This window comes from Phalacrocorax carbo, chromosome 3 (genome assembly GCF_963921805.1).
Source record: "Phalacrocorax carbo chromosome 3, bPhaCar2.1, whole genome shotgun sequence".
NCBI lineage: Eukaryota > Metazoa > Chordata > Aves > Suliformes > Phalacrocoracidae > Phalacrocorax > Phalacrocorax carbo.
In genome coordinates this window covers 114,996,443-115,022,459 of record NC_087515.1, presented here as the reverse complement: position 1 = coordinate 115,022,459, position 26,017 = coordinate 114,996,443, and the positions used below count along the sequence as shown (strand labels likewise).

Here is a 26,017-nt window from a genome sequence, read left to right as displayed (position 1 = left end):
TATAGATGAGGAACTGAAGGAGAAAAAAATATTTGAGGGCAAATTCTGCCTGTATTATGCTCTGTAACATCAGTTTCTTTTGACCTCAGTAAAGTAAGTAAACCAGAGAACAATTACAATACATGATTTGCTCAAGATCCCTTGAAAATCTGGTGAGATTTGAAATAGACCTTATTACTAGCCTTCTAAACGAATTCTAAACCTAAAGATTACCAAGCAGGATTTTAGTATCTTGTCTTTTCCTAAGGTAATATAAATTCAATTTCTTAAGTCTTTTAATGAAATTAATCCTATAAAATTCTGTTTCTTGAGATTAAGATACTAAAATAAATAATTTTTTAATGTATTAACAGATATGTTAATATGCCCAAGGTTTAAATGGATATTTCTCCAGGTTTTTGTAGAAAATTTATCTGAACATTAGTAGATTAAAATACCTGGGAAATCTACATAAAATAAAGAACCTTAAAATATATTATCAATTAAAATTTATTTATTTAGTATTCAGACTTGAGAAAGTGCTTTTATACAGTTGTGATAGGACGAGATTTATGTGCACAGTATGTAAATAATTTCTTAATACACAGACCATGACAGATATGTATTTCTATAAAGATTCTTCATTGAAAAAAGAAACAGAAAACACATGGGTACAGTTTACATGGTAAAGCACACAAAGCAGAATCCATTTTGAGTAAGTAAAAGCAACTGGTTTGTGAATGGTCAAGAGACTCAAAATAGCCTATTCAAGACAATTTATTGAATATTTATGATTAAAAAATAAATTTGCAAGATGAACAATTTATGCACAAAGTGTTCACAGGTTATTCAACCAGTTTGAAGAATAAGTATCCTCTTTAAGGAACATTTTTATCCTTTAGGATATGGTTTTTCCCTCAATTAGTGGGAGCTGTGAGTCATGGGGTGTTTATAGCACCTGTACTCCCATCAAATATGAAATTCCTTATTTGGGTTGCTAAGGCAGGGAAAACAAAAGGCATGACAGTTCAAACCTGTGTCTTTATTGTGGGTGGTTATAAACACAGAAAAATTACAAAAAAAGTAGACAAAACATAGGTTTATGACTAATTTTTACAGAATCATTTCACAAAAGCTTTATCTCATGTTCTTTGCTTGGGGTTTTGGTTGGTGGTTTTTGGGGGGGTTTTTTGAGTTGGTTTTTTTTTTTTTTCAGAATAAAATACAAACCAATTAAAGATATATTTGAAGAAACCAATACAAATTTAACAGTCACCAGAGAGTGTGTATGAGAGAGCTTTTCTGTGGTCCATAGGTGAGGTCATCTATGTGAGATCCAAACTCCAAAGGTAAGAAAGGGAAGAAGCACTCATTTAAAAAAAATTTTAAAATCCCTAGTTAAGGTGTGCTGTACAAGCCAGTTTGTGTCTACCTCTTTCAGCTCACTATAGCAAGCAAAATTAATGTTTGATTTCTTTAATTACAAAAATCTACATAGACTATAATGGCTGAAAGTAGGGAAATGCCAACAGTTGATAGAGCTCCCTTGCACATAGCATTGCAACACATGCTGTTTATGCTCTCTTTAAGCCAAAGCACTCATGACTTATTCAGCATGGGCTCAGGGTAAAGAAGTAAAGGTGCATCATAAATGGTGGTAGTTTAGTGGAGGGAAGAATTCTTCATTTTCTCTAGATATTGAGAGTTACATAGAGGATAAAGAACTACAGAAGCAAAAGTTTAAATCTGCTGGTTTAAGTTAATACCACCAAAAATAAAATAAAAATTAAAAATAAATCCAATTCCTGTCTCAGCTACCGGTTTTCTATGATATTCTTACAAAGTTACATGACAAGACTCTTGTCACTAGTTTTTGGCAATGATTTCTCATTTTGATCTTACACAAGCCCAAAGCTTAACATATGTAGTGGTAAGCACCCGCGTGGCTGATGCAAATGGGAGAGTGGATACCTAGTAAAAGTAACAGCCCATATTATCGTATGGCTAGATGTGAGCATGTCTAAGATGTTTTGCACACCCAGGACTACAGAAGAATTTATTGGTTTAGGCTTGTCCTTATTTGTGAAATGTTGTCCTACATTGGAGAAGGCAACCATAACTGACATGTCAGGGCTACCACAGTTTGGAATTCCAGGAAGCAAAACAACTACCTATATGGTACAGTATTTCAAAGAATATCAGTGGAGTGGCCTTGAAAAGATGTAGGAAAAAGAGGTACTAGTCTCAGTTCTGGGTTGCTACTTAGTCATTACACTGATGTTATCATGGGTCCTATGGGGTTCAGGAAATAACAGGCCGTCACAAAACACTTTCAGAAGTATTGGATGATGTTGCCTAGGTAACTTAAACTCTAGCATCCCCTAATTAAAGTGCTTAACTTACTTTCTTAAGAGATTCTTTTTTAAGAATCTTGTTGGCATTATCATGTACCTCATTAAACTGGTTCCATGCCGGTGTTACTGAACTCTTGTCAATGGAGTCAAAACAAAGCAAAACTGGTGCAGTGAGGTGAAGAATCAGGAGGAACATGAATAAAACAGTCAAGTTGAACTTTCACCTTGTCAGACTTCTTTTTATGATAATGTTTATATAATTATGCTTAGCTAGATACAAAAGTGGGAGTTAAGATTTGAAAGAAATGGTCTGAGATGGCTAGTGTTTTCTTTGTGGTTTTTTTTTTGGGGGGGGGGGGGGGGCTGGGGGGTTTTTGTTTATGTTTTTTCCCCCTCTTTAAAATAACTCCCAACTTCTTGGACTCAATATATTCAAGTAATGCATCTAAGCAGCACATTGCCCAGTGTGTACTTCAAAGTAGAATTTGCTCCTAGCAATATGGTGATTAGGAGGGCTGAAATTTTGGTCTCCACAAGATCTCACAGCTGAAAAAATTAAGAGGCTATGTACTACTGAGTAGTATTTATTATCTTGAAAAAATTAACTTCTGAAGTTAGGGATGCATATTATCCCTTACTTTAAAAAATCAGGGAGTCAGTACCTGAACACACAGCATATTTCCTTTTGTTCCTCCAAGCAGATCAGTTAACACATTGAAAACTAAAGGACAAAACTTAGTGTTTTCACAGTTGTATTGAAATTTGCATTACTGATTTCCACCTGCCTAAGCATCAGACCTGCACTACTCTGAAGCAGGCCATCCAGTTCCACATGTTGGAGCTCTTCTTTTTTCCTGGAAATATTTGAATATTCTTTGGGTCAGAAAAGGCTTGAGTGTAGCTACAGATATACGAAATATGCTCAGGCTGTTGCTTGCACTGAGCTCAAATGGCATAGAAAGGACTGTTTATATAAATTATAGCTTTCATCCTCCAAAAATGTTTCCTTCTCTGTGATAACTCTCATACTGTACTCAGGAATTGTTTAGGAAATTACTTGTTTGCCTCGACCAAGATAGCACCAGGCGTATTTTGTGCAATTTAATATCATAAATAATCAGATTCCAGTACCTATCAAATACCCTTGATGACTTTTTTTGACAGGGGGTATCCATAACCTCTATATTCATTGATACTAGAGCTAATAGGTTTGGGTATATATAAGAAGGTGAAGAAGATCTTAATGCCAGTAAATATCTAAAACAACTTTATTATAATATGTATTATAGATACCTAATCTTACATTATGACTTCCAACAGATCTCTGAACACTTTACTGTAAGGACAAAAGTCACAGGAGGAAGAGAGATGACACCCAGACATATGACCACATGCATTTTATGGGTTAAGTACAACCCATAAAATGTTACTATACAGAGCATAGTCCTTTTTGTTGTTTTCTTCCTTCATTTTTTTGCAGGGTGATGAAATTGTCTAAACCTCTTGGACACTATAATAAGGCATCCAGGCAAATGTTGTTTTCTTATCCTCTTAAAGACACTTCTCAAGGGTGTTATAGGACACAATAGTCTATACTGAATGGATGAATACCATCAGGATTTTGACAGTTATACAGAGGCACAAAAAGCAGACAGAAGTGAGGCAGAGAGGTCATAATTCCTGGGCAAGGCAATATAATCTCTTTGTGAAACTAGCTTATGATGACAAAAACCACGCATGAACATTTATCCACAAAACAGCAAAGCACCTGAATGTATGCTCAGTTTTGTTTATGGCTTCCATTTATCAAAGCACTTCAAAACTAAAAACGGAGACAGAATCCTGGCCTCGAAGAGTATTCAGTTTAAATTTGTACATTAAATGTATCTTAATTTAATATAGCCCCTATATGACTAGCACAAATTCTTACTTTAGATTTTGTAATCTCAGTTGGAAAGATACCCCAGAGCTATTAAGATAACCAAATCTTTTAACCTTTCTACAGTTATGTAGGTGATTGAAAGGTGACAACTCTATGACACCTAAATCCATTTGCTAGATTTATAAAATACTTCAAACTCCTTTGCTTAATAGGAGAAAATGTCATAGAATCATAGAATAAATATCTTTTAATTTTAATGCACGAAATTTCAAGCTTGAGGAGCTACTCAAAAGAAACTAAAGAGTGACAGACTGTCATCAGTGTGTGAAAGATTCTGGGGAGGCAAAATGCAAAGAGGGAATTAAGCAGAAAGTACAAAATAAAAAGGGTACTTAAAGCCTACTGTCATTCTTCTGGTAACATTAAAATGTGTAAGATGAAGCTAGATATGGAGGAAAAGAAGAAAAAGAAAACAAAAACAGAATAATTGGGCTACATCAGATAACCTGAATCAGTAGAAAGTGCATTTGCATCAGTAAGACATGCATAACACAAATGCTACTAAAAATAAAAGCCAATTTTATGATCATTGTCCTTCAGATAGTTCATGCTCAAACACACAAAAAAAGAAAACTAGTGCAGGCATATACAGAAGTGCTTTCATGATCCTAGCTATTAGCATAACTGTATTCCTGTCAGAAGTTACTGGTAAGCAAGCTAATCCGTACATATTTTTATTGTTTTCCTTCACTGTTTTACTGTATTACTCCCATATCACATTACTCCCACAGTCTTTTCCTTGCACTTACTGAAGTTTCTATGAAATACTCATTATTGATTGCTTTCTTTACATTGGATGTGTGCATAGGTGTGATGGTATTCCTGAGTTGCTGTGTTAAACATGGTCTATTTAATTTGGACCTGTACTAATAGAATGTCTGTAAAAGCATAGTATCGTTTTCATCAAAGCTGCCTGAAAATCTAAATCAAAAGACTATGTTTCAAAAAAGACTTGGGAGTGGAGAAGGTGGGAGTGAAAGAGACATAGACCATGACAAGAAAGAGTTGTCTTAACACCCAGTTTAAGACCTTATTTCACCTGCTGAGTGTTCCAGACTGCCTGGTCATTGTGGATATTTTTTCCCTTCCCCATGACAGATACGATGCTGATAACGTCATAAGAGATGGAAATGCAAGTGCTGTGTGCTCCCTAGCTAAAGCTTACTGCAGCAGGGAGTCCTTGGTACTTCGCAGTCAGAGGCTGCCAAAAAAACCATAAAACATCTGAGTGTCTGTCTAGACCCCAGTGGTTATTGCCTACATTTCAGGGAAGTATTGTCATAGCAGCAGATGAACTGGAATGTGGCAACAAGATGAGAATTCCTTTCCTCCCAGCTCTGCCCCAGATGTGCTAACACATCTATTAAAGCACCAAAAGCAACACGTGATTAATTCTAGGCTGCACTAGACAAAAGTCTTATCTTCATTAAGCTACTATAAATCTAGAATAATTCTACAAAAGTTACACTTCACTGCAACTAAGATGAGAATCTGGTTTCTTACATGCAAGCCTTCATTCTCAGCTCATGACAACAGTGTCACATTAGGAATGTTCTGGGGTTTTTTTAAATCACTACAACATGATATAATCACCCAGAATGTGGGGCTTGACACAGTTACTTTTTTTGCTTAAGCCCCCTGGATCACTTGACCTGGTACTTCCAGAAAATATATTCCAGAAGATTATGAAAATTTCAGATAAATAAATTGTAGTGTGAACTTATTTTCTAGACCTTCCTCTGAAATAAACCAAGCTCTGTTCCTTCTTATTTCTTTCTTTTCTCTGATCGTTGTCTAGTTTGCACCAAATAAAATTTCACCCCGAAACCCAACTGTCTGTAATGTGCTCTGAGTACTGGCAGAACGAGAGTTAGTGCGTACTCTACCAGTCTCCAAACTCTGTGTGTGTGGCTGGACAGCCAGCAGATCAAACAGAAAAATATAACTTTCAAGTCCACTTTACAGCCTTCTTTCACCAGGAGAGAGAATTTATTCTCTAATTATTGATTTTTATTAAGATGTTAGAAGTTCAGACTTTTGAAACCTCTAACCTTCAGCTATACTTGTTGAAACTCAAGGCTTTTATACATTATTCGAGGTAACTGGCAGAGAACAGTCATTTCTGTCTTCCTTGAGTTTGTTCTTGGCTTAGGACGCCATAATAAGAGCAGAGTTATGGAGATTCTTTCTGTGTGATAATGTATGCTAATTCATTAATAACATTTTCTCTTCCTGGACCTATGTAACATCTCACCAATTCATTAAAGGAAGTGCAACATAGTACTTCTAGGAGCCCAATTCTTCATGCTACAGCATGATCCTATGGGCTCACACTATTTATCAACATCTTCCATACCTTAAAAGTGGAAAAAGTGTGTATAGTCAAATCTCCCTTTTTAAATTAATATTTATTAACAGTTATTAATAAATATTAATACATTTATTGACAGCTTGCAAAGAATATGAAGATACATTCAACCAATAATACAGATCTGTTCAGCAATGCCTCAAAATGAAATCAGGATAAACAATAAAGCCAGTATAAAGTAATAAATCAGTAAAACGCTGAAGTTTTCCCCTAGCAGGCAAATGTTCAGGTGTTCATTTCCTCATTATCTTCTATTTCTCTCAGTTCTAGATACCTAAATTTTCTGCCTATAAAGGAGCAGAATCTTGTTAAAAAATATCTATCATGCTCCTCCTTCCCCATGTAAAGCTGTAAAACCTTCCACTTTCCTCTCTGCTTTGTAAATTTGTGGTGGTGTTTCTTCACTGGCCTCCTTTCAATTTGCTGAACCACTTCTTTAAGATATCATCACATTTGCTGTAAACGCCACCCTCTTATTTACAAATCTGGATAGTCACTCAGCCTGGCCCAGCCAAAGGAGATTGGAGGCCTTAACACTTTTTTGGAGGACTTAACACTTTGGAGGACTTAACACTTTTTGATTGCCAGAGGTTAAGGCTAAAAAAAAAAAAAAAATCCTCACAAGGGAGACATAAGCCCTCTTCAAAACAAAAGAGTGAGCTAGGTTACTGTCTTATCTATGATCTTCTCACAAATCTGAAAATTAACTGACTTCAGAAGGCTTTACTCTAATTCTCACTTACTCATTTACATAAAAGTCTAAGTGAGAATTAAGCCCTTTATGTCAGTAGCCATGGGTGATTTTGTTCTCTTAGGTTTTCTAAGCATTCAAGTCTGGAGAATTTAAAAATACCAAAGAACAAAACCCTAACAAACACATACAGAGAGTAAGTGCAAGGAAGCAAACAAGTAAAAAATGGATTACAGATGCTTAAAGGAATGTCAATGGATGTCTCTTTCTTCATCTCTTCAGTATTCAGAAATAATCAGCTTCCCTAAGAGAGATGCATGTTTTTATATAAGAATCATAGTTACAATAGGGATCTTGTCTCATCTCATGTACAAATGTAACTTAAGGTTATCATGTTTGATATATTTCACTTCTGAACTGTGTTGTGTTTGTAAGGCTGCCAGCTACTTTATCATAACCAACAAATACAATTTTTCTCACCCAAGTAGCAGCATTTATGAGAACTGAAGCCTCCATCTTGCTCACTCACAACTGATCTTTCATAAAAAGTTCTCTATCCATCATTCTCAAGTACAGCCAAACTTTTATTCTGTTTAAGAATACATTACTCTGCAGTTCCTCCTATGAATGCATGCAGAAACAGACCTTTGCTGACATTTCCATACCATCCATGCCCAAAAAATTTATCCTGTGCCTTGTAGAACAGACTGTGTAATTATCCTCAGGAAAATGGGAGCATGTTTATTGCTCACTACACATTTTTTAAAGTAGTGGTATAGATCTATGTACAGGATACAAAACGAAAAATGCCTTGCTGTGTTCCTATGTAATTAAAAAAATACTAGAGATGAAAGAACAAAAGCATTTTGAGATTCCATTTAATGGGTTCCCAAACTTTCCCCTCAACAGTTTTCATTTGCTTATGTTAACTGTGGAAAGTATAACTCAACCTCTTTTTATTAACTAGTTACAATCTTTGTCCAAAAATATGAGAAAATGCACTGAAAGGTTCTAATATACGTTTTGGGTTTACATCAGAAACATGAGTTTATACCACATCTGATGCTAGACCAGAGGTCTGAATCATCCATGCACATTTCTGTACTTGGTGTTCACATAAACAGAAAACTGCCTTTAGATTTTAGATTTTGGAGATAATAGATATCTATCTGGTATGAACTATTCTGAGGGATCTCTACCTTTAGTATAGTTTTGAATGTGTTTAAAAATGTGATTTAAAAATAAACAAACTGTAGGTAGCCCCAACTATTAAACTAAGAATATATGTTGTCCTTCCGTTCAGCCTCTCTGACACTCAATGTGGCATTCTTTCCTGAAGATTATTTAGCTCATAATACTAAACATACATAATTCAGGTTTCCTCCCAACTTTTAATCATCTCTCATCTGAATTTGTCAATTTATGAGATGTATAAATGCCTTCGTAAAGTTGAAGTTCATATTCTAACAAAGAACAAAAACACTTAAATATATATATAAAGCCAGGAAAAGATTGAAGGGAAAGGGCATCATTAGTGAGTGGCATAAAGGAGAAGTAATGTCCAGAATATAAAAAAATCTGAGACGAGTTTCCATCAGTTGAAAGGCAATTCAAACAAAAGAGAGAGAGAGCAATAAACATTGCTTAAATTCTGACTTTCATCCTTTTTTCTCTATTCAGTCTTGTTGTATTACTGTTGATTACATACATTGTAAAAGATGATGGGTTTGAACACTTCCTCCAAGGAAGGCAAAAGAGGGTCACTTTGGAACTGCTTTGGTACTCAGTCTAGGACAAGCAATTTAACTATTTTTTTCCTGTGGTCTGTTTTTTTTGTTTGTTTGGGGTTTTTTTTGTTTTGTTTTGTTTTTTTTTTTTTGTTTTTTTAATTTTTTTTAAAATAAAGTGCTATATATTTATATTTTAAACTTTGTATTGTTAGTGTATTCTTTTAGAAAGACTATAATTTTATGATCTTGCAGTATCATTGATTTAAGCTTTAGGTTTTGATGCCACTGCAATTCCTCTGGTAATGATAGCTCATCTTGTTCAAACACAAATTTAACCTCTGGTCATATGAGATATCACAGAAGTGTTTTGTTTACAAAATCCGTAGACCACAGTACTTTCTTTCCTATGTTTTGTAGGGTAAAGTGAAAACTTCTTACTGTTGGTGCATTTGAGTCTTGTCCTGTCTGATTCTCCTATAAAATAATACTATATTTTAGGGAAGGGGACACAAACAACTAATACAGGTATTTCTGAAAGTGCACTTTAAAGTTCATATAAAGTATTATTAACCTGTTAAATAATAACTATTAAATGATCATGAGTGATTTCAAAGACTGCATTTCTTTCCTGTGTCAATGAAACAATTCAAATGAAGAGCACAGTGTGTGTACACTGAAAGGTTTGTTTATGAATTTTACAAAGCTTGCAGGAATTTCCTTATAGCCTGAGATTTCTGGAATAACACTAACTTTGGGTATCCCACTTTTCATTTTAGTAGTTTTTAGTTTGCATGGATATGAAGCAAAGCTTTACAAAGTAAATGCCTCTCCTCCCCCTCCCCCCTCCCCCAAAAAAATATTATTAAAACCAGGAAAAGAACCCATAATTTGAGAGTTACCAAGGATGGCGATTTTAATGTTAAGACAGCTTTTACAAAACTGCTAGGCTCATGAGCTAATTTTTCCCTAAAATCTCAATTTCCATTAAGATCCTAAGATTCAGTTTTCTTGAAATCAGTATTGACACTGTTGCATGCCATAGAACCATAGCTAATCTCTGTCAAGATGGCTTGATTTGCATTTGAAAGATATACCTGTCTTTGGAAGGACTGCCTCCTTCCAGGTTTGTGCTTTGATTTTTTGTGTTTTTTTTTTTTGTTTTTTTTTTAGTGAGGCAGGCAGGAGAGACGGTTACATTCTGTCATACTCTATATTAGACAAATTTTAAGGAAATAGAAGGGTTCAGATAATACAAAAATAAAAGATGGATCAGGGATATTGAAGGGATGCAGAAGATGGAGTGGTATGTGAAAAACAAGAAAATATACTGAGTGTACAGAAACTGAGGGAAAGCAGAGATTAAATTCTCAGACCAATTAAAAATATGAAAGGCATAAAGTGTTGTAAAAATTTAGGGATAGGGATAGAAAAGGACAGTTGGAACAGCACGTGTCCCTTCTGAACAGTTAGAAGCCCACTTTTCTATGTTTACAGAAACACAGACTTGGAGATGAACCTGAAAGAAAAAGGCAGTTGCCTCCTGAAGTCTCAGAAGTTAAAGGGCTCATTTTTGTTTCCATGATTTAAACCAGTCTCTTTTTTTTTTTCAGGGAGGAAGGGAGGAAAGCTGTCAAGTTGTTTGCGTGACTTTGGCTGTATTGCCCTTTACACAGGGATGAATTGCACCCTAAACAAACTCAATATGGTCTGCAATAAATTATGCTTTTTATGATGTATTCATTTACACTCTAGGATGCAGTGAGTGAGATTCAGCTGTAAACCATGCCAGAACACACAATTGTGTGAAAGGCAGAAAAGAGATGAAAAAGTGAGAAAAAAAAAAAAAAAAGACTGACATAGATTAATCTTTGACTTTTTAAGCAAGGCAGAAACCAGGGAATTCTAATCTACTTTTAAACTGTATAGTATAAAAAGACAGTATCTCCACCTCACAAAAAATAAATGTGGACATCTGATTGCACACCACCAAATTTTACTCGTAGTCTTGTAAGAGAGCGGGTTTTCCACTTTGCAGCAGACTTTTTTGGTCCATAATATCTGGCAGTTTTTCTTCTTCCTTTTTAGTTGGTTTGTTGGGGTGTTTTTTGGTGAGTATTGGCTTATGTTTAGTCTGCCTTCATGAGAAAACCTGTTTTATTCCTTCTTCTTTCTTTCTATCTATCTATCTGTCTATCTATCTATCTATCTATCTATCTATCTATCTATCTATCTATCTATCTATCTATCTATCTATCTACCTACCTTTCTATCTATCTACCTTTCTCTCTATCTTTCTATCTTTCTATCTATCTAGGAGGGATTGGTTCAGTTTTTGGATGCCATTTGGCTAAACTCAGCTTGAAGCTGCCTGATTTTCAAATATTTTATCAGTATCTTGATCTCGATCACTTCATGAGATGATATAATTTTGGTGGTGTTGAAGGCATTGAGGAAGAGAGAATTTAGAAGTATTTCACATAATCTAGAACAGTAAAGGAAATCTGAATAAAACTATTTCATTAAGTAGATTCTTTATCCAGGGATGAGGATGAGATGTAGTGTTGTGGTTTAAACCTGGCTGGCAACTAAGCACCACGCAGCTGCTTGCTCACTCCCTTCTCCCCCAGTAGGATGGGGGCAGAATCACAGGGGTAAAAGAAAGAAACTCATGGGTTGAGATAACAACAGCTTAAGAATTAAAAAGATATAATAGTAATAATAAAAAAAATAGTGAGGAAAAAAAGCCAGAGAGAGAAGAAAATAAACCCCAAGAAAGGCAAGTGATGCAAATGAAAACAATTGCTTACCACCAGCAGACTAATGCCCAGACAGTCCCTGAGCACTGCCCCCCCGCCCAACCTCCCTCCCAGTTTTATTGCTGAGCATGATGTCCATACCATATAGTATGAAATATCAGTTTGGCCACCTGGGGTCATCTGCCCCAGCCGTGTTCCCTCCCAGCTCCTTGTGCACCCGCAGCCCACTTGATGGTGGGGTGGGGAGAGATGCAGAAAAGGCCTTGACCCTGTGTAAGCACTGCTCAGCAGGAAGTAAAACAACCCTGTCTTATGAACACTATTTTCAGCACAAATCCAAAACATAGCTCCATACTAGCTACTATGAAGAAATTTAACTCTATCCCAGAGAAAAGCAGTACAAGTGTCTTTACAGTTACAATTTAAAAACTCAGCATCTCATTGCATGCTACTGTGAGGAAAACCATCATCATATGAATGAGTTTAAATAGGAATGTCATTATTTGTAATAGACCTTAGGTAAAGGAAAATGTAGGACAACAGGAGCTGTTTCAGAGCACAATGGCAAATATCACCAGAAAAACAGAAAATCTAACCTGTGAGGAAAGGTTAAAAGAAATGGAGTTATTTAAACCAAGAAGAAAAGTGTCTTAAGGGACATATGCTCCCAGTTTTCAGCGAAGTTAAAGTAAGGCAGAAGCTGTCTCTGTGTCCAGTGACAAATTCCAGGGGAAATCGGCTGAGCTAATTGGAAGGAGACCTAATCATAAACACATTTTAAATACTATAAAGGCAGTGGGGAGGTCTGCAGTGGATCAAGTGGATCACCTGTGAATGTGGTGGAATCCCCAACCCCAGAATCTTTCAAAAGGATGCTGGACAAAAAACAATCATGAACTGATTAGATACAGCTCTTTCTGGTTTCAAGAAAAAAAATTATTTACTCACTTCTCTGTTTTTTCTGCTTAACTTTCTATTATTCTATTAAAAAGAAAACTTGGTTGTTTTGATGACAGATTTTTCAACAGTTCTATCTTCTTCAACTTTTCCACAGTTATAGACAGGGATACTCAATCTGGAAATTCATATTTTTAACAAAATCATTCAATAAATATTCTATACTTATGTTGTAGCTTAATGTTTTTTTTAATGTAACCCAGTAGTGATTACCCTGAGAAATGTCAGGATATAACTTTATAAAACATAGTAATTCAATAACTATGGTTAAAAAATGGTGAGAAAATAAGATCCTACTTTGTACAATGAAGTCATAGGGTTAAGGATTATTTCCCTCTTTTAAACCAGTGCTTTATGAAGGTGAAACACAGGATGTAAGATAACAGGGTAATTGACTTCTGAGAGATCCTTTTTTAAACTTTATTATTAAATAAAGAACAAAAACATTTACTTAATGCACTGTTTAGTTGCATATCTGGCCTTTAAGTTTATAAACTGTATATTTCATTTTATGTTTTTTAGGATCTAATGTTTAAAATCAGTTTGTGTTCTGCTGTGAGCACAAGAATATTCATTTTGTTCATCATAACCAAAAGCATGACAACACTCTCTTGTGTAAAAAGGGTGGAATGGGTTTCCATTGCATCATAAGTTTTCCAATAGATTATCATCACATGTCATGTTGTTATGCTGTTTAAAAAAAAAAAAACTTGGCCAAATTTTGCTCCATGACAGCTATGTGGCAGATTTTAATATGCTGTGTATCATATTTCTTATTGGCAAAGAGCAGAATGTGCCCTATCGTACACAAAAGACAAGGTAACATTTTGAAACAGCTGTTTTTATTCTTAAATTGAAACAGCACATCTACTACAAAAGACATGAAGCTTTTAATAGTGGATTTCTTGCTTTTCTGGACTTTATGCATTAAACTGTCTTTAATATCGTGCTTCAGAGATAACTGTATAGACCAATTGGAAAAAACTGACACAGGAAGTTCCAGTAGTAGTTTCAAAATATGCTGCAGTGATTTGATAATATCTTCTGTCTTAGACAAGTTTTACAAGTCTGAACAAACTATTTCTTGGCTTCTATCATAATAGAAGCCAACTATTGTAGATACATTTGATTTCAGATTTATTCATCTACATTTGGAGCCACTTTGTAGATAGCTTAGTGTGGATTTGGGTAAATGTAGATTTACAGTCATGGTTTTGGCTGAGATAGAGTTAATTTTCTTCACTGTAGCTGGTATAATGCTGTGTTTTGGATTTAGTATGAGAATAACATTGATAACACACCGATGTTTCAGTTGTTGCCAAGTAGTGCTCCCACTAGCCAAGGACTTTTCCAGCTTCCCATGCTCTGCCGGGTACACAAGAAGCTGGGAGGGGAGGGGGCACAGCCAGGACAGCTGATCCAAACTGGCCAAAGGGATATTCCATATCATATGATGTCATGCCCAGGATATTAACTGTGGTGGTAGTTGGGTGGAGGGGTCAGTGATCATGGCTCAGGGACTGGCAGAGTTGGTCAGTGGGCAGAGTGGTTGGGTCTCTTGGTTTTTTCCCCTGGGTTTCACCTCTCTCTCATTATTTTAATTTATCATTATTATTATTATTATTCATTATATTATTTTAATTATTAAACTGTTCTTATATCAACCCACTAGTTCTCTTACTTTTGCTTTTCCGATTCTCTCTCCCATCCCACTGGGGTGTGGGAAATGACCGAACAGCTTAGTTGTTGACTGGGGCTAAACCATGACCTTTACCCATTATGACATGGGTATCTGAAGAGGACATATGTTAAATTTCACAAAGTTTAGAGTTAATAGTGGGTATTATTCACTTATTTGTCAGTGTCCTAGAGAAATGCTAACCTTCAGTCCTTAAATTATTCCTGACTTTTTACTCCCTGGCAAGCATTTACATGTTAAGAATGGCAATCTTTCCTTTAACATTGAATGAAAAAATTAAATAATTAAAATCTACTTAATAACCACTTCTTGCTATTGACAAACTTTTCACTTCCTTCTCATTAGATGAAAACAACTTAAAATATTTAGGGGTCTTAGGTAACCCCCATCCATGCAGAGACAGAGGCACTTACAAGGGAAATTCAGTTTTCAGGTAGACTAAATTGTGCTCTGGATGTGTTCGTCTCTATCCATGGTTTTAAAAAAGGCTCATGTAGCTATCTCATGCAGCTTCATAATGTGCCTATTTATAGGCAGTGTAAAACCAGAACCTGCCAACCATAAAGTTAAATAAGCTAGAAAAATTTCAGAGAAGAACAACACAAATTACAAGGAATTAGAGAATCTGTTCCTTGCAAACAGATAAATATGCCCTTGAGCACATGGTAAATATGGGCTTGGGAACAGTAAAAATTTTACTGTATTTGAAAGGAGTATACCTACTGAGGAAGAAAATTATTAAGCCTAAAGACCATATAATCAAGAAAAAGGACATTTAATGTTCAGGTTTAATACAAAAAAGAGGGAGTTCCCTGTATGAGATCTATTGGGTTGTAAAATAGTTTCTTCAGGAAAGCAATAGAAGACTTATAAATTGTTTTGGAGTTGTTTTTTCTTTTTGTCGTTTTTTTGTTTGTTTGTTTGCTTTAGTTTTTTGTTTTTATTTTTTGGTTGGGGGGGTGGAGGGCAGAACACAACACAGCAAAACAGCCCTAAAACTCTGAAAAGCTTACACCAGAGCAGGGAGAGAGTATCATCAGGTTAATTTCTAGCCTTCTCTTTCTTTTCAGAAGGCCTTTAATTGTAATGTTATTTCTGTTCAGTTTTTCAGTTCATCTTTGGTAATACTAATGAAATTACCACCTTTTATTAACAGAAACTGTGTTTGTGAAAACTACAAAATGGTTAGCAGGTAATTTTGCCTGTAATCTCAGATAAGGTGTAGTTTGAGATGCAACACTAAGTTTCTCTCTAATCAAAGGATTTAGCACACAGAATTATAGTCATAGGGTTATTTACTGTATGCATATTTGATAACTTCTGCTGAAACTTATTGTAAGCACTTTATCCATGTATTTCTTCCAGCTTCCATATTCAATGTCAGTGTGTAGGGCTGTAATTCAGTCGGTAAAAATTTACCATGAGCCAAATTCACTTCAAGATGATAAGTTAAAGAAAGGAAAAAGAGTCCTCTTAATCACCCAGATTTTGTTCTGATTCTTTTCTTTGCAAGAATCACATTAAATTGCATTTATTTTCTTTTGTATGTCTACTTCTCCCCACATTTGGAGTTATTATAGAACACAGGTTTTGATTTAGTTTCATTTAAGGAAGATTCTGATTTTCAAAAAATGGTGCAAATATCATGAAAGCTGTTTTGTATGCTTCAAGTTATTATGTTCATGTAATATCAAACCTTATATTCAGTTAGATCTTGATGTATGAGCTTCATTTCTTATTGCAATCTACCAGACGTTTTACAGGGTGAACAACAGAACTGCTGAATATGATAAACATGTCAAAGTCAGCAAAATATTATGATCTGGTATGAATACTATAACTTTCACATAACAACAGTACAGTTAGAACTATTTGTCAACATTTTGTTACAAATTACCTACTCTTGGGGATTACATCAGTACACCAGTGTATATGGTTTTTCAGGGCTAAAATTGCAGCTCCAGAGTTTTCCAGAGTGAGCTTTCTTCTTTAGAGTTGCCTATTTCTTCTCCAGAGTTGACTATTTTTTCTCCATGTTGTCCTTCCTCAAATTTTTAGAAGTAGGGATGATCTGACAACTGCAAAATGTATACAAAATTATTCTTTTTAACAATATGTTTTTTGTAAAAGAATATGTACTTTCTGTTAACATTATCATAGCCAAAATTTGAATTAGTAACATTGAAATATTGATCAAATATTGATCACTACTAATTACCTCTGTCATAGCAATATAATTGCTTATACAGACAGGAGTGAAGATATTAATCTTCATACTAGGTATGTGGCTTGTCCAGGTAGCCTCCTAATCCCAATGTTATACAACTACAGCTAGACACAGATTCAACCAATTGGTTACTAACAAATCTTTTTATAAAATAAAGTAGGAGAGAAAAGACCACAAAGCTGTCATGGTTTTGGCTGGTACAGATTTAATTTTCTTCACTGTAGCTGGTATAGTGTGTTTTGGATTTGATATGAGAATAGTGCTGGTGGCACACTGATGTTTTAGTTGCTGCTAAGTGTCACTAAGTAGTGCTTATACTAGTCAAGGACTTTTCCAGCTTCACATGCTCTGCCAGGTGCAGAAAAAGTTGGGACAGGAGGGGACACAGCTGGGACAGCTGACCCCAACTGACCAAAGGGATTTTCCACACCAAATGATGTCATGCTCAGCACATAAAGCTGGGGGAAGAAGAAGGAAGGGGGGCACGTTCAAAGTGATGGCATTTGTCTTCCCCAGTAACCATTACGCATGATGGAGCCCTGCTTTCCTGGGGATGGCTGAAGCCCTGCCTGCCCATGGGAAATAGTGCATGAATTCCCTGTTTTGCTTTGCTTGCATGTGTGGCTTTTGCTTTACCTATTAAACTGTCTTTATCTCAACCCATGAGTTTTTGTCACTTTTATTCTTCTGATTCCCTCCCTCATCCCACTGCAGGGGAGTGTGAGTGGCTGTGTGGCGCTTAGTTGCCAGCTGGGGCTAAAGCATGACACTGTATTTCTGCTTTCTTCCAAAGCTTCCCACTAGCTCTTCAGAGTAACAACTGAGTTACTCTAAGCTCAAAAAGCCTAGGGAAAAGCCAGATCTCTTTTAACCTGCTTTGCCCTTGCAAGTCAATTTATCTGGGACCCTGTCTATCAATCAGAGGAGAAGGCTGAATCCACAAGAATGTTTGAGAACCATGGGAAAAAAGAAAACACCACAGGAAAGTGAAGTTTTTTATGTGAAATACATTTATATATACACCAGAATGTACTCAATTAAACAAAGTAAAGAATGAAATGGCAAATTATACAAAAGAGATTTTCTTTGTTCAGATTGATATGGAACTAACAACAGATCATACTCTCTAAAACTTTAACCAAATATCAAAAACGTTGACTATCAACTGCAATTTGCATTTACAAAGTTGAGAAAATTGCAGTTGTTCAAGATTAATTACTGAGAATCCAATTAAGTTGCCTAAGAGTATATATCTGGTGCTTATGGCTTCCAGCTGCCATTGCAGAAGTTCACAGGTATATCACAGGTACTATATTTCACCTACAACACATTGCTGCCCCAAATACCGTAAGTATCTAAAATGACATTAAAGACCCATGCCTTGGTGAACCAATAATATGCACCCTTACTATGCAAATAGCCAAGATGCCAGAAAAAAAGTATGAGCAAAAGCATCTATTTCAACAGAAGAAATCTAAATGCTACATCTGTGGGTAAGGGGAGCAGAAAAGACACATACATCTGTTAGTATATTGTAAGTGAAAAATGTAACCACTATCACAGAAACAAAAGGAGTCAGTGAAGTAACAGTGCCAATATGACTAAAGAAAGTAAGATGTGAGGAATATTAGAATAAAAATAGGCTGAGAACTAATAGAGAGTTAAGTGCATAAGGGCAGATGGTAAATTATGGTGGCTGTGTCTTAATGCTGAAAATACACCTTTGTGCTATGTGTGCGTAAATAAGGAATATAGAGCCATACTGTATGACATGTAGGCAATCAACATCACCATACGTAAAACATCTGAATATTTTGAGGGAAGAGTTATGATCTCTAAATATTTTCAAATTGATTCAATTATTTAAACATAGTATACATTAGCAAGATTATTTGATCCACTAGCTTTAATTTTCACTCAGTCTAGGAAATCTGAGAAAATTCTGAAGCATTAGAAATCATGAATGAAAAATGAGAGTAGGATTTCACAGAAACATTTAGGTATAAGAGAAATTTCTCAGAAATTATAAAGCAGTTACAAACTGTAGCATAATGATGAAGTCATCGCAGAATGAAGATTTTTTCAAATCATTTACATTGATAGAGTTGCAGGTCTGGTTGATAAATGCTACTGTGTTGATGTATATTTTGATTTCCCCAAGGTCTTTGAGTAACACATCGTATTTTGATTAAAAAATATTACACTGTAAGTAATTATCATAACACTGAGTATATGTAGTTTAAATCTAGCTTGTTAACTACATTTCAATGTAAGCAAGCAGAAAAATGTCATGATAAGTGATACTTCTGGAAATTATCTTTTGGGTTTTTTTTTTCTAAATTTTTATCTATGAACTATATGATATGGTATCTCTCTAGTATGGCTGGTAAATGATACTGGCTGATGAAGGAAGTATTGATAAGTAAAGCTAATAAAACTTTTCCCCTTTATGACAGCTAAATGAGATTGCAAATTTTGCATTTCAGGGTAAAAAGTATATTTCATATGCATCTATACAAATGTTACATTGTTTAAAATCAATAATTTAGAAGAAGACAGACTTCAGTGTCACAGGTTTTTTCAACATAAATTCTCACTTGCAGTGCTCATGAAAAAATGTAAAGCGGAACACCAGAAAGTAAGGGATCTTTTTAGCACAGAGATCATGTAATGAGCACTGCTGCAATTCAATATCAAATTCAAGACAACCAAAAAGACTGTAAAATGGCAAGAACATCACCTGTGGGTGATGAACTGAAGTGGGGTCACAGCACTTATGAGTAGTGTGGAAAGCCTGATAGAAGCTCAGTTACTTCCACTCAAGTTCCCGATAACAGTTTAGAGAGATGCTTGTGATCTGCTGCATTTAAGATTTCAAATGAGATTTACGTCAACTATTGCTGGAAGATGAGCATTACAATATAAGTCTTAAAGAGACTTTTATTAGAAAAAAGTCAACAGATGACTTGTTCATCAGGAATAGGTAGTTAAGGAAAATATCTGATATAGTAAAGGATTTTTAGACTTGCTGGCAAAGACACAGTGAAATCCAATAACTAGAATTTTTGGCAGTCTTGGTCTTTAAATATAACAGATTTAGCCTTGGAGCCACTTTATATTGGGGAAAAACTGGGAACTCAAATACTTCAGCACATACAATTTGTGAGAACCATAATCCTCAAGTGAGACACTATTAAAGATTCTGGAATAAATACCATTGCCAGAGCTAACTGGTGAAAGTTGTGGGTTCATCAAAACTTGCAGTACTGCAGCTTCATGGGGAAAACAGGACTGTATGATCCTCTGTTTTTGCACATTCATTTCTCTGTTTCTCTGATGCAGGGTCCTGGAGAGGACAGGATTTTAGAACATCACAGTTCTGGCAACAGACCGTGACCAGGTTCCATTTTTCATTGCTTCAGTTTGTTGTCCTCAGAGGTAAGGAAAGAATATTGCACTTCATTCAGCACCCATAGACTTACTGTTGGCTTGATGTGTTCTTTTGATTTTCTTTTCTCACCTTCTTAAGCAGTATCAAATAAAAGGTTACACCCAGGGTGGATCAGTGCTCTGGAATGTAACAGTAACATGTTCCAGATAATATTATATTTCTCCAAAATTACTTTCTCAGCTTGTTAGTGGCTTTGGTTGCATGATTTTTGTCCTTTTTTCTGCCACACTCTACCTGGCAATAAAGAGTAGAAGACAAGTAACCTCATTACTTTTTTACACCTACATCCAGCTAATGTGTCCACAAAGCAAAGATGTGAGTGAAAAGAGATGAAATATTTTTGATCGCTCGTTAGACAATATAGTCAATATTCAGCTTCTCATCTTGAGGATTATTTTTTATCAAGATGATGCTTAAAGATTTGTTCTGAGGCTCTCCTGTAAGATCAAATTAATGCTATTAGCAATGTCATTTCCTTTATAGAGTAAAAGATTTAATGTCTCCACAGTAATAGTTAACATCACTGAGCCAATAAAATAAAATATTACGATATAAAATATTTTTTCTTTTGAGGTTTATTAAGTTTTATAACATTTTTAGTCTCCCATGCTCTGTGATGTAGTCAGCCTTTCTATAAGGAACAAGCAATTCTCAAACTGTAATCTGTAGTCATGACACTGACATAAACTTTACTGTAAGGAAAATGTAATGATATCTTTGGGGAAAATTTTAGTTAGGTGATGGTACTGAAGGGAGACATTTCAGTCTACTCAGAATTGCAGGTGTTTTTAATAACCAGATGAATATGTAGGACATGAATTACTGACTAGGAATACATTGATTAATAAAATGGCAACGATGCAATGATTAAAATAAATACATATATACAAGTCTTAAGAAGCCGTGTAGTAAGGACCATGAAATGTCCTAATATTGTTTAACAGGCCATCATGTTAGATTGCCATTGTATAATACAAATGTTAGTCCAGGGCTACTAAAAATTTAGTCTTCTTCATTATCTGCACTGGGAACATGGATGACTTAGTTGTCAGGCAGTGCAAGTATGAATGTTACTCAGTGCATACTTCTGAGACTTATTAAAATGCATTGTTTTAGTAATTAGATACTGAGTGCTATTTTGTGAATACAGGAGTATAAGAAATTTTAGCATCAAAGTATAAAAATGTACGCTATAAGTGATTTGTCATTTCCTGTAAAAGTTTTGTTGCTCAGAAGTTTTAGTCATTCAGATAAGAAACTATCATGTATGAGAAACAAAGAACAGAAAACAGGTGGAATTGGTATAAAGCTTGTTAAAAATATTTACCAAAATACAAATTTTAAATATAAATATTTATGTAATGTAAATATAAATATACATATATATTTATAAAAATTGGAAGACCATTGTGACTCATTCATGGTGTCAGCCATACTTTATAAAAAGCTCTAAGTTTGAAAACTAGTAGAGATATAACTTAAAGCTAGCCATTAGTGGAATGTATAAATTTGAAGCTGTTGACCAAATAAGGATTTGGTGACCACTGGCTGTATGATTCTAGAATTAGCATTTACTTAGATTCCAGTTTGGAACTCTGCTGAGACATTCCTTTTAGGACACTCTATCTCACATTAATTATGCTTTTATCCAACACAGCTTGAACAGTAAGAGAAATTACATTTTTGTCTTTCAGTAGTTTCTATTGTGGATGAACAATTTTGGAAATCTTTAAATTATACATCTATTTAAAACACTTCTACTAGTGCATAACTCTATAGCAATTTTTAATTCTTTATTTATCAACTCTTAAGTGCTAAGCCTTTTCCTACCACCTCACCTTAATCTACTAGTTGTCTTCCTCGCTCCCAAGAGTAATTAATTTCTCTAGTTTGTAAACACACACACACACATATATATGCACCACTGGAAGTTTGCAATATGCATTTCTGCTTAAAACTTTACCTTTTTTACAGACTCCACATGCATTAGCTCTCATCTCACTGCTTATGTTTTCTCTCACACTGTTTTACAGCTTATGTGCCACCTTTCAAATCAAGCGTACAAGCTTCCTTTATTCAGTGTGCTTGCAGCATTGCAACACAGAAATGCTGCAGCAGCTCTTCCTGAAGCTCTTCGAAATTAGACCATGGCAGAGGATCAGGTGTTTCTTGAATCCTTTTAACCATGCCTTTGAATTTGGAAGTGAAATCAATATTAAAGAACTGAACCTGTAGTCAATTCAAACAAAAGGGAAAAAAAAAAAGCAGAAAGATGAGAAGGAACAATTTTAAATTAACAATTTAATTGAAGACCATGTTTTAAATTTGTACTGCTTTTTAGTACTGTGTTGGTCTCTATGCTTTATCTCAACATGATTCCTGAGTTTTTCAAGTGTGGGTTGACAGCCAAGAAATCTTTTATGCATTGCTTGTCATTTATGTTAAAACATGAGAAAAACATAAAAGATTATGTTCAGCACACTTTTATTTATAGACTGATGGATTGACAATTTTTTTAAAGCAATAAATAAATGAACTAATTTTTCATCTGTTAAGAATATGAAAATATAAAATGTATTTGTAGAGCTATTGATATGTAATAAACAATATAAAACTGAATTTAAAAAAGACACAATCATATTATTACAATATAGTTGAAAGGCGATACAGCAGTTCAAAGTTCTGAAAACTCTATAAAGCAATTCAGTGAAGATCATTCATCAGATATCTTCTCCAAGAAGAATGGTGGAGTTATGTGCACAAATAAGAGGATTTCTGTTAAATCAGAACACTGATTTAAATGTAATCTACACAAGTGATTCATGCCCATATGAGTTCAACTGATATATATTGAAATTGTATATGTGTCAAATATTAATCACCTACAAATGCAGATTTTCTTCAGACTTAGGAAAAGAATTATTTAACTATTTCCATGCACATATTTCTGTGTGATTGACTGGATCCTAAAACAAATTATAATTCATTCTTATTCTTTGTGCTTTACAGTTTATTTCAGTGTAACTTCTTTACCCTACCTGATAACTTAATTATTCAAAGAAAATTGCTTATGTGTATGTATGTTCATTTTCTGTTCTGAAACCTCATTTTTATTTTCTTAATTCTGACTTAGATCATTCTGGGTACCTACTACATTCTATGTGAACAACATGACACAGGTAAGTTTTATGATCAAGTTAAGCATTTACTTTTGCATGTGCACAGACACATGAACACAAGTGTATTAAAGACAGGAATCTCTTCTCAAACCTTAATTAGCCATGAATACTCCTAAAGTTTTTGACAGAAGACTTCAGAGAGCTTACATGTCATTCTGGATATTTATGTAATGTTAGATGCAGCTCTCTTTCTTTTCTAGGACCTCTCTGTGTGAAGTTCTTCATGAAGAGATAATGTGCCTAAAGGACATTTCCTTTAGTGTCTTAGAAAGAGCAGGGAATGGAAGAAATTCTTGCTACATAGGTTATTTTTAAAATAATAATTAATAATATCCAGTTCATACTCTCTACACTGATAGATATTTGCATATCAATATAATAATCAAAAGCTTTAAAGCTTTGCACGCGCTTAAGGCCATTTACAACAAGATTTAACAGATGCATATAATTCTTATTTCATGTACTCTGAATTATTAGAAGAATCTGGAGTAGCTTTTAAAAGAAGAAGAACAAAACATAATACTGCAACTTCTTTCAGGTAATTCTCAGACTATCCCCTGGGTATAGTGTTGAACAAAGCAGAACTGACTAACATAAAAACAGAAGTTAAAATTCTGAACATTTTCAGAACATATTCCAAAGAGTTAAGACTCCACTGTGGGCTATTTAAGTGGCAATACCACCACCTGAAGGTCCAAGTTCAAATAAAAATCCAAACACTTCCTGGTCAGCAATCATCCGGATCCTCACTCAATGTTCATTATTCATATGTGGACACCAACCAAAGCTTATATGAAGAGAATGTGTGAAAAAACCAAAATGTTCTAAAATGTGATAAGGAAACTTTTGCTTAGGTTTCTATAGGATGCCAGATGAGGAGACCTTCCTGTTTTAAAGTATGTGAACAAAATGTTCTGTCTTCATAAAACAGGGAATACTAATTTATTAACAGAAAAATTAACAGATTTCTTCTTCAATTTTCATAATCAAGTTTAGGCACCATTTTGTTCTTCACTGCAATTGTGATGTTAGAAAAAAAGCTTTTTTGAAAATAAATGCAATACAGTTCTGGACAACTCCTTTTAAGTTCTTCTTAAGCAACGCTATTATAGTTGCTATTATAGTCAACTGGTTGGGAACAACTTTGCATAAAACCACACACTCCATCTGTCAATGCATCAGGAAAAGCTGAGAAACCTTGAGAAAGGGTAGAGGTTTAAAGCCTTGCATACATGTGAATTATTTTTTTTTTTAACTAACTATCTGGAAAAAAAGATTGCATATAAATAGTGAGAAGCATATTATATAAAATGTTAGGAGGATTAGAAGGATATTAACTAAGCCTGAACCTCTATTGCAACTTGGAATAAAATTTTCTGAGACTTTAAGACTTGTACATGGTTTTGGAATGAATTACAAAACTGAAGAGTAACTAATTGCATACATGAAGAGTCAGATTATATTGTGCAGGTAAGATGTTAATGACTGCCTTCAGCAAGAAAAGACAGGTTGCTATGTTGTAACATGTTAAAATAAGGTATCAGTGCAAGAAAGACAACTACATAGAACTTGAAATTTTAGAAGAGAAGGAAAATGAAAAAGACATCAAAATATTTCATAGAATCATGGAATCATCAAATCATTACGGTTATAAAAGACCTCTAGGATCATCAAGTCCAACCGTCAGACCAACACTACCATGCCTCCTAAACCATGCCCTGAAGTGCCACGTCTACCCGTCTTTTAAATACCTCCAGGGATGGTGACTCCACCACCTCTCTGGGCAGCCTGTTCCAATGCCTGACCACTCTTTCACTGAAGAAATTTTTCCTAATACCCAATCTAAACCTCCCCTGATGCAGAACGAAGCCTTTTCCTCTCATCCTATCGCTAGTAACTTGGGAAAAGAGACCAAAACCCACCTCGCTACAACCTTCTTTCAGGTGGTTGTAGAGCGCGATAAGGTCTCCCCTCAGCCTCCACTTCTTCAGGCTAAACAACCCCAACTCCCTCAACATAGAAATGCTAGTTTAGTGATCAGATGAATCACTAAACTAGCACTGAAACATCTAATATCTGTGTCTCCTATCTTGAACAGCAGCCTAACATAAACAAGCGTCTAAATGCTACTACATAAATTCTAAGTATCAAAGAATAGGAAATACCTAAAACAAGTCAAAACCAAAGGAAATTTTATCATTTGGAAATGTAGATCCTTCTAGACAGTTTTCTGATAAAATAAAATATCATCATGTGAAATTATAACTTACTAAGAATTTCTGCATGGTACATATGCTGTGCATATTGAGGTACCATAAGGATTTATTTTTTCATTTTTATGACATGAAAAATACATGATAAATAAATGTGTGTGTCAAATTTATTGGGGTTTTGTTTTGTCTTCTGTCAAATACGTCTTTGCAATAAAAACACAAACATATTTGTTAGCATATTTGCTAATTTTAACCATTTTAATGAAAGTAATAACATGCTTAGGTTAACAAACTTCAGTTCATTTAACTTTGAATGGAACACTTTTTCTATGAGTTTACAAACAAATAATCAAGTGTCTTGTTAATAAAGAAATATACAATATTAAATAAAAATGCTAAACAGCTGTTCTTTAAGAAACATTAATGTAAATCACAAATGACTTAGTAAAATTATGTATCTCTCACCACAGA

At 34.7% G+C, this 26,017-nt stretch overlaps 1 long non-coding RNA gene across 1 annotated transcript; it reads left to right on the top strand.

Annotated features, from left to right (window-relative positions):
• The first annotated feature begins 1,022 nt into the window (after positions 1–1,022).
• Positions 1,023–25,715, top strand: LOC135312894 (uncharacterized). Its single transcript, XR_010372516.1, has 5 exons — positions 1,023–1,328; positions 20,046–20,141; positions 22,188–22,316; positions 23,288–23,333; positions 23,534–25,715. It is a non-coding gene; the product is annotated as an uncharacterized LOC135312894 (long non-coding RNA).
• The last annotated feature ends 302 nt before the right edge of the window (positions 25,716–26,017 follow it).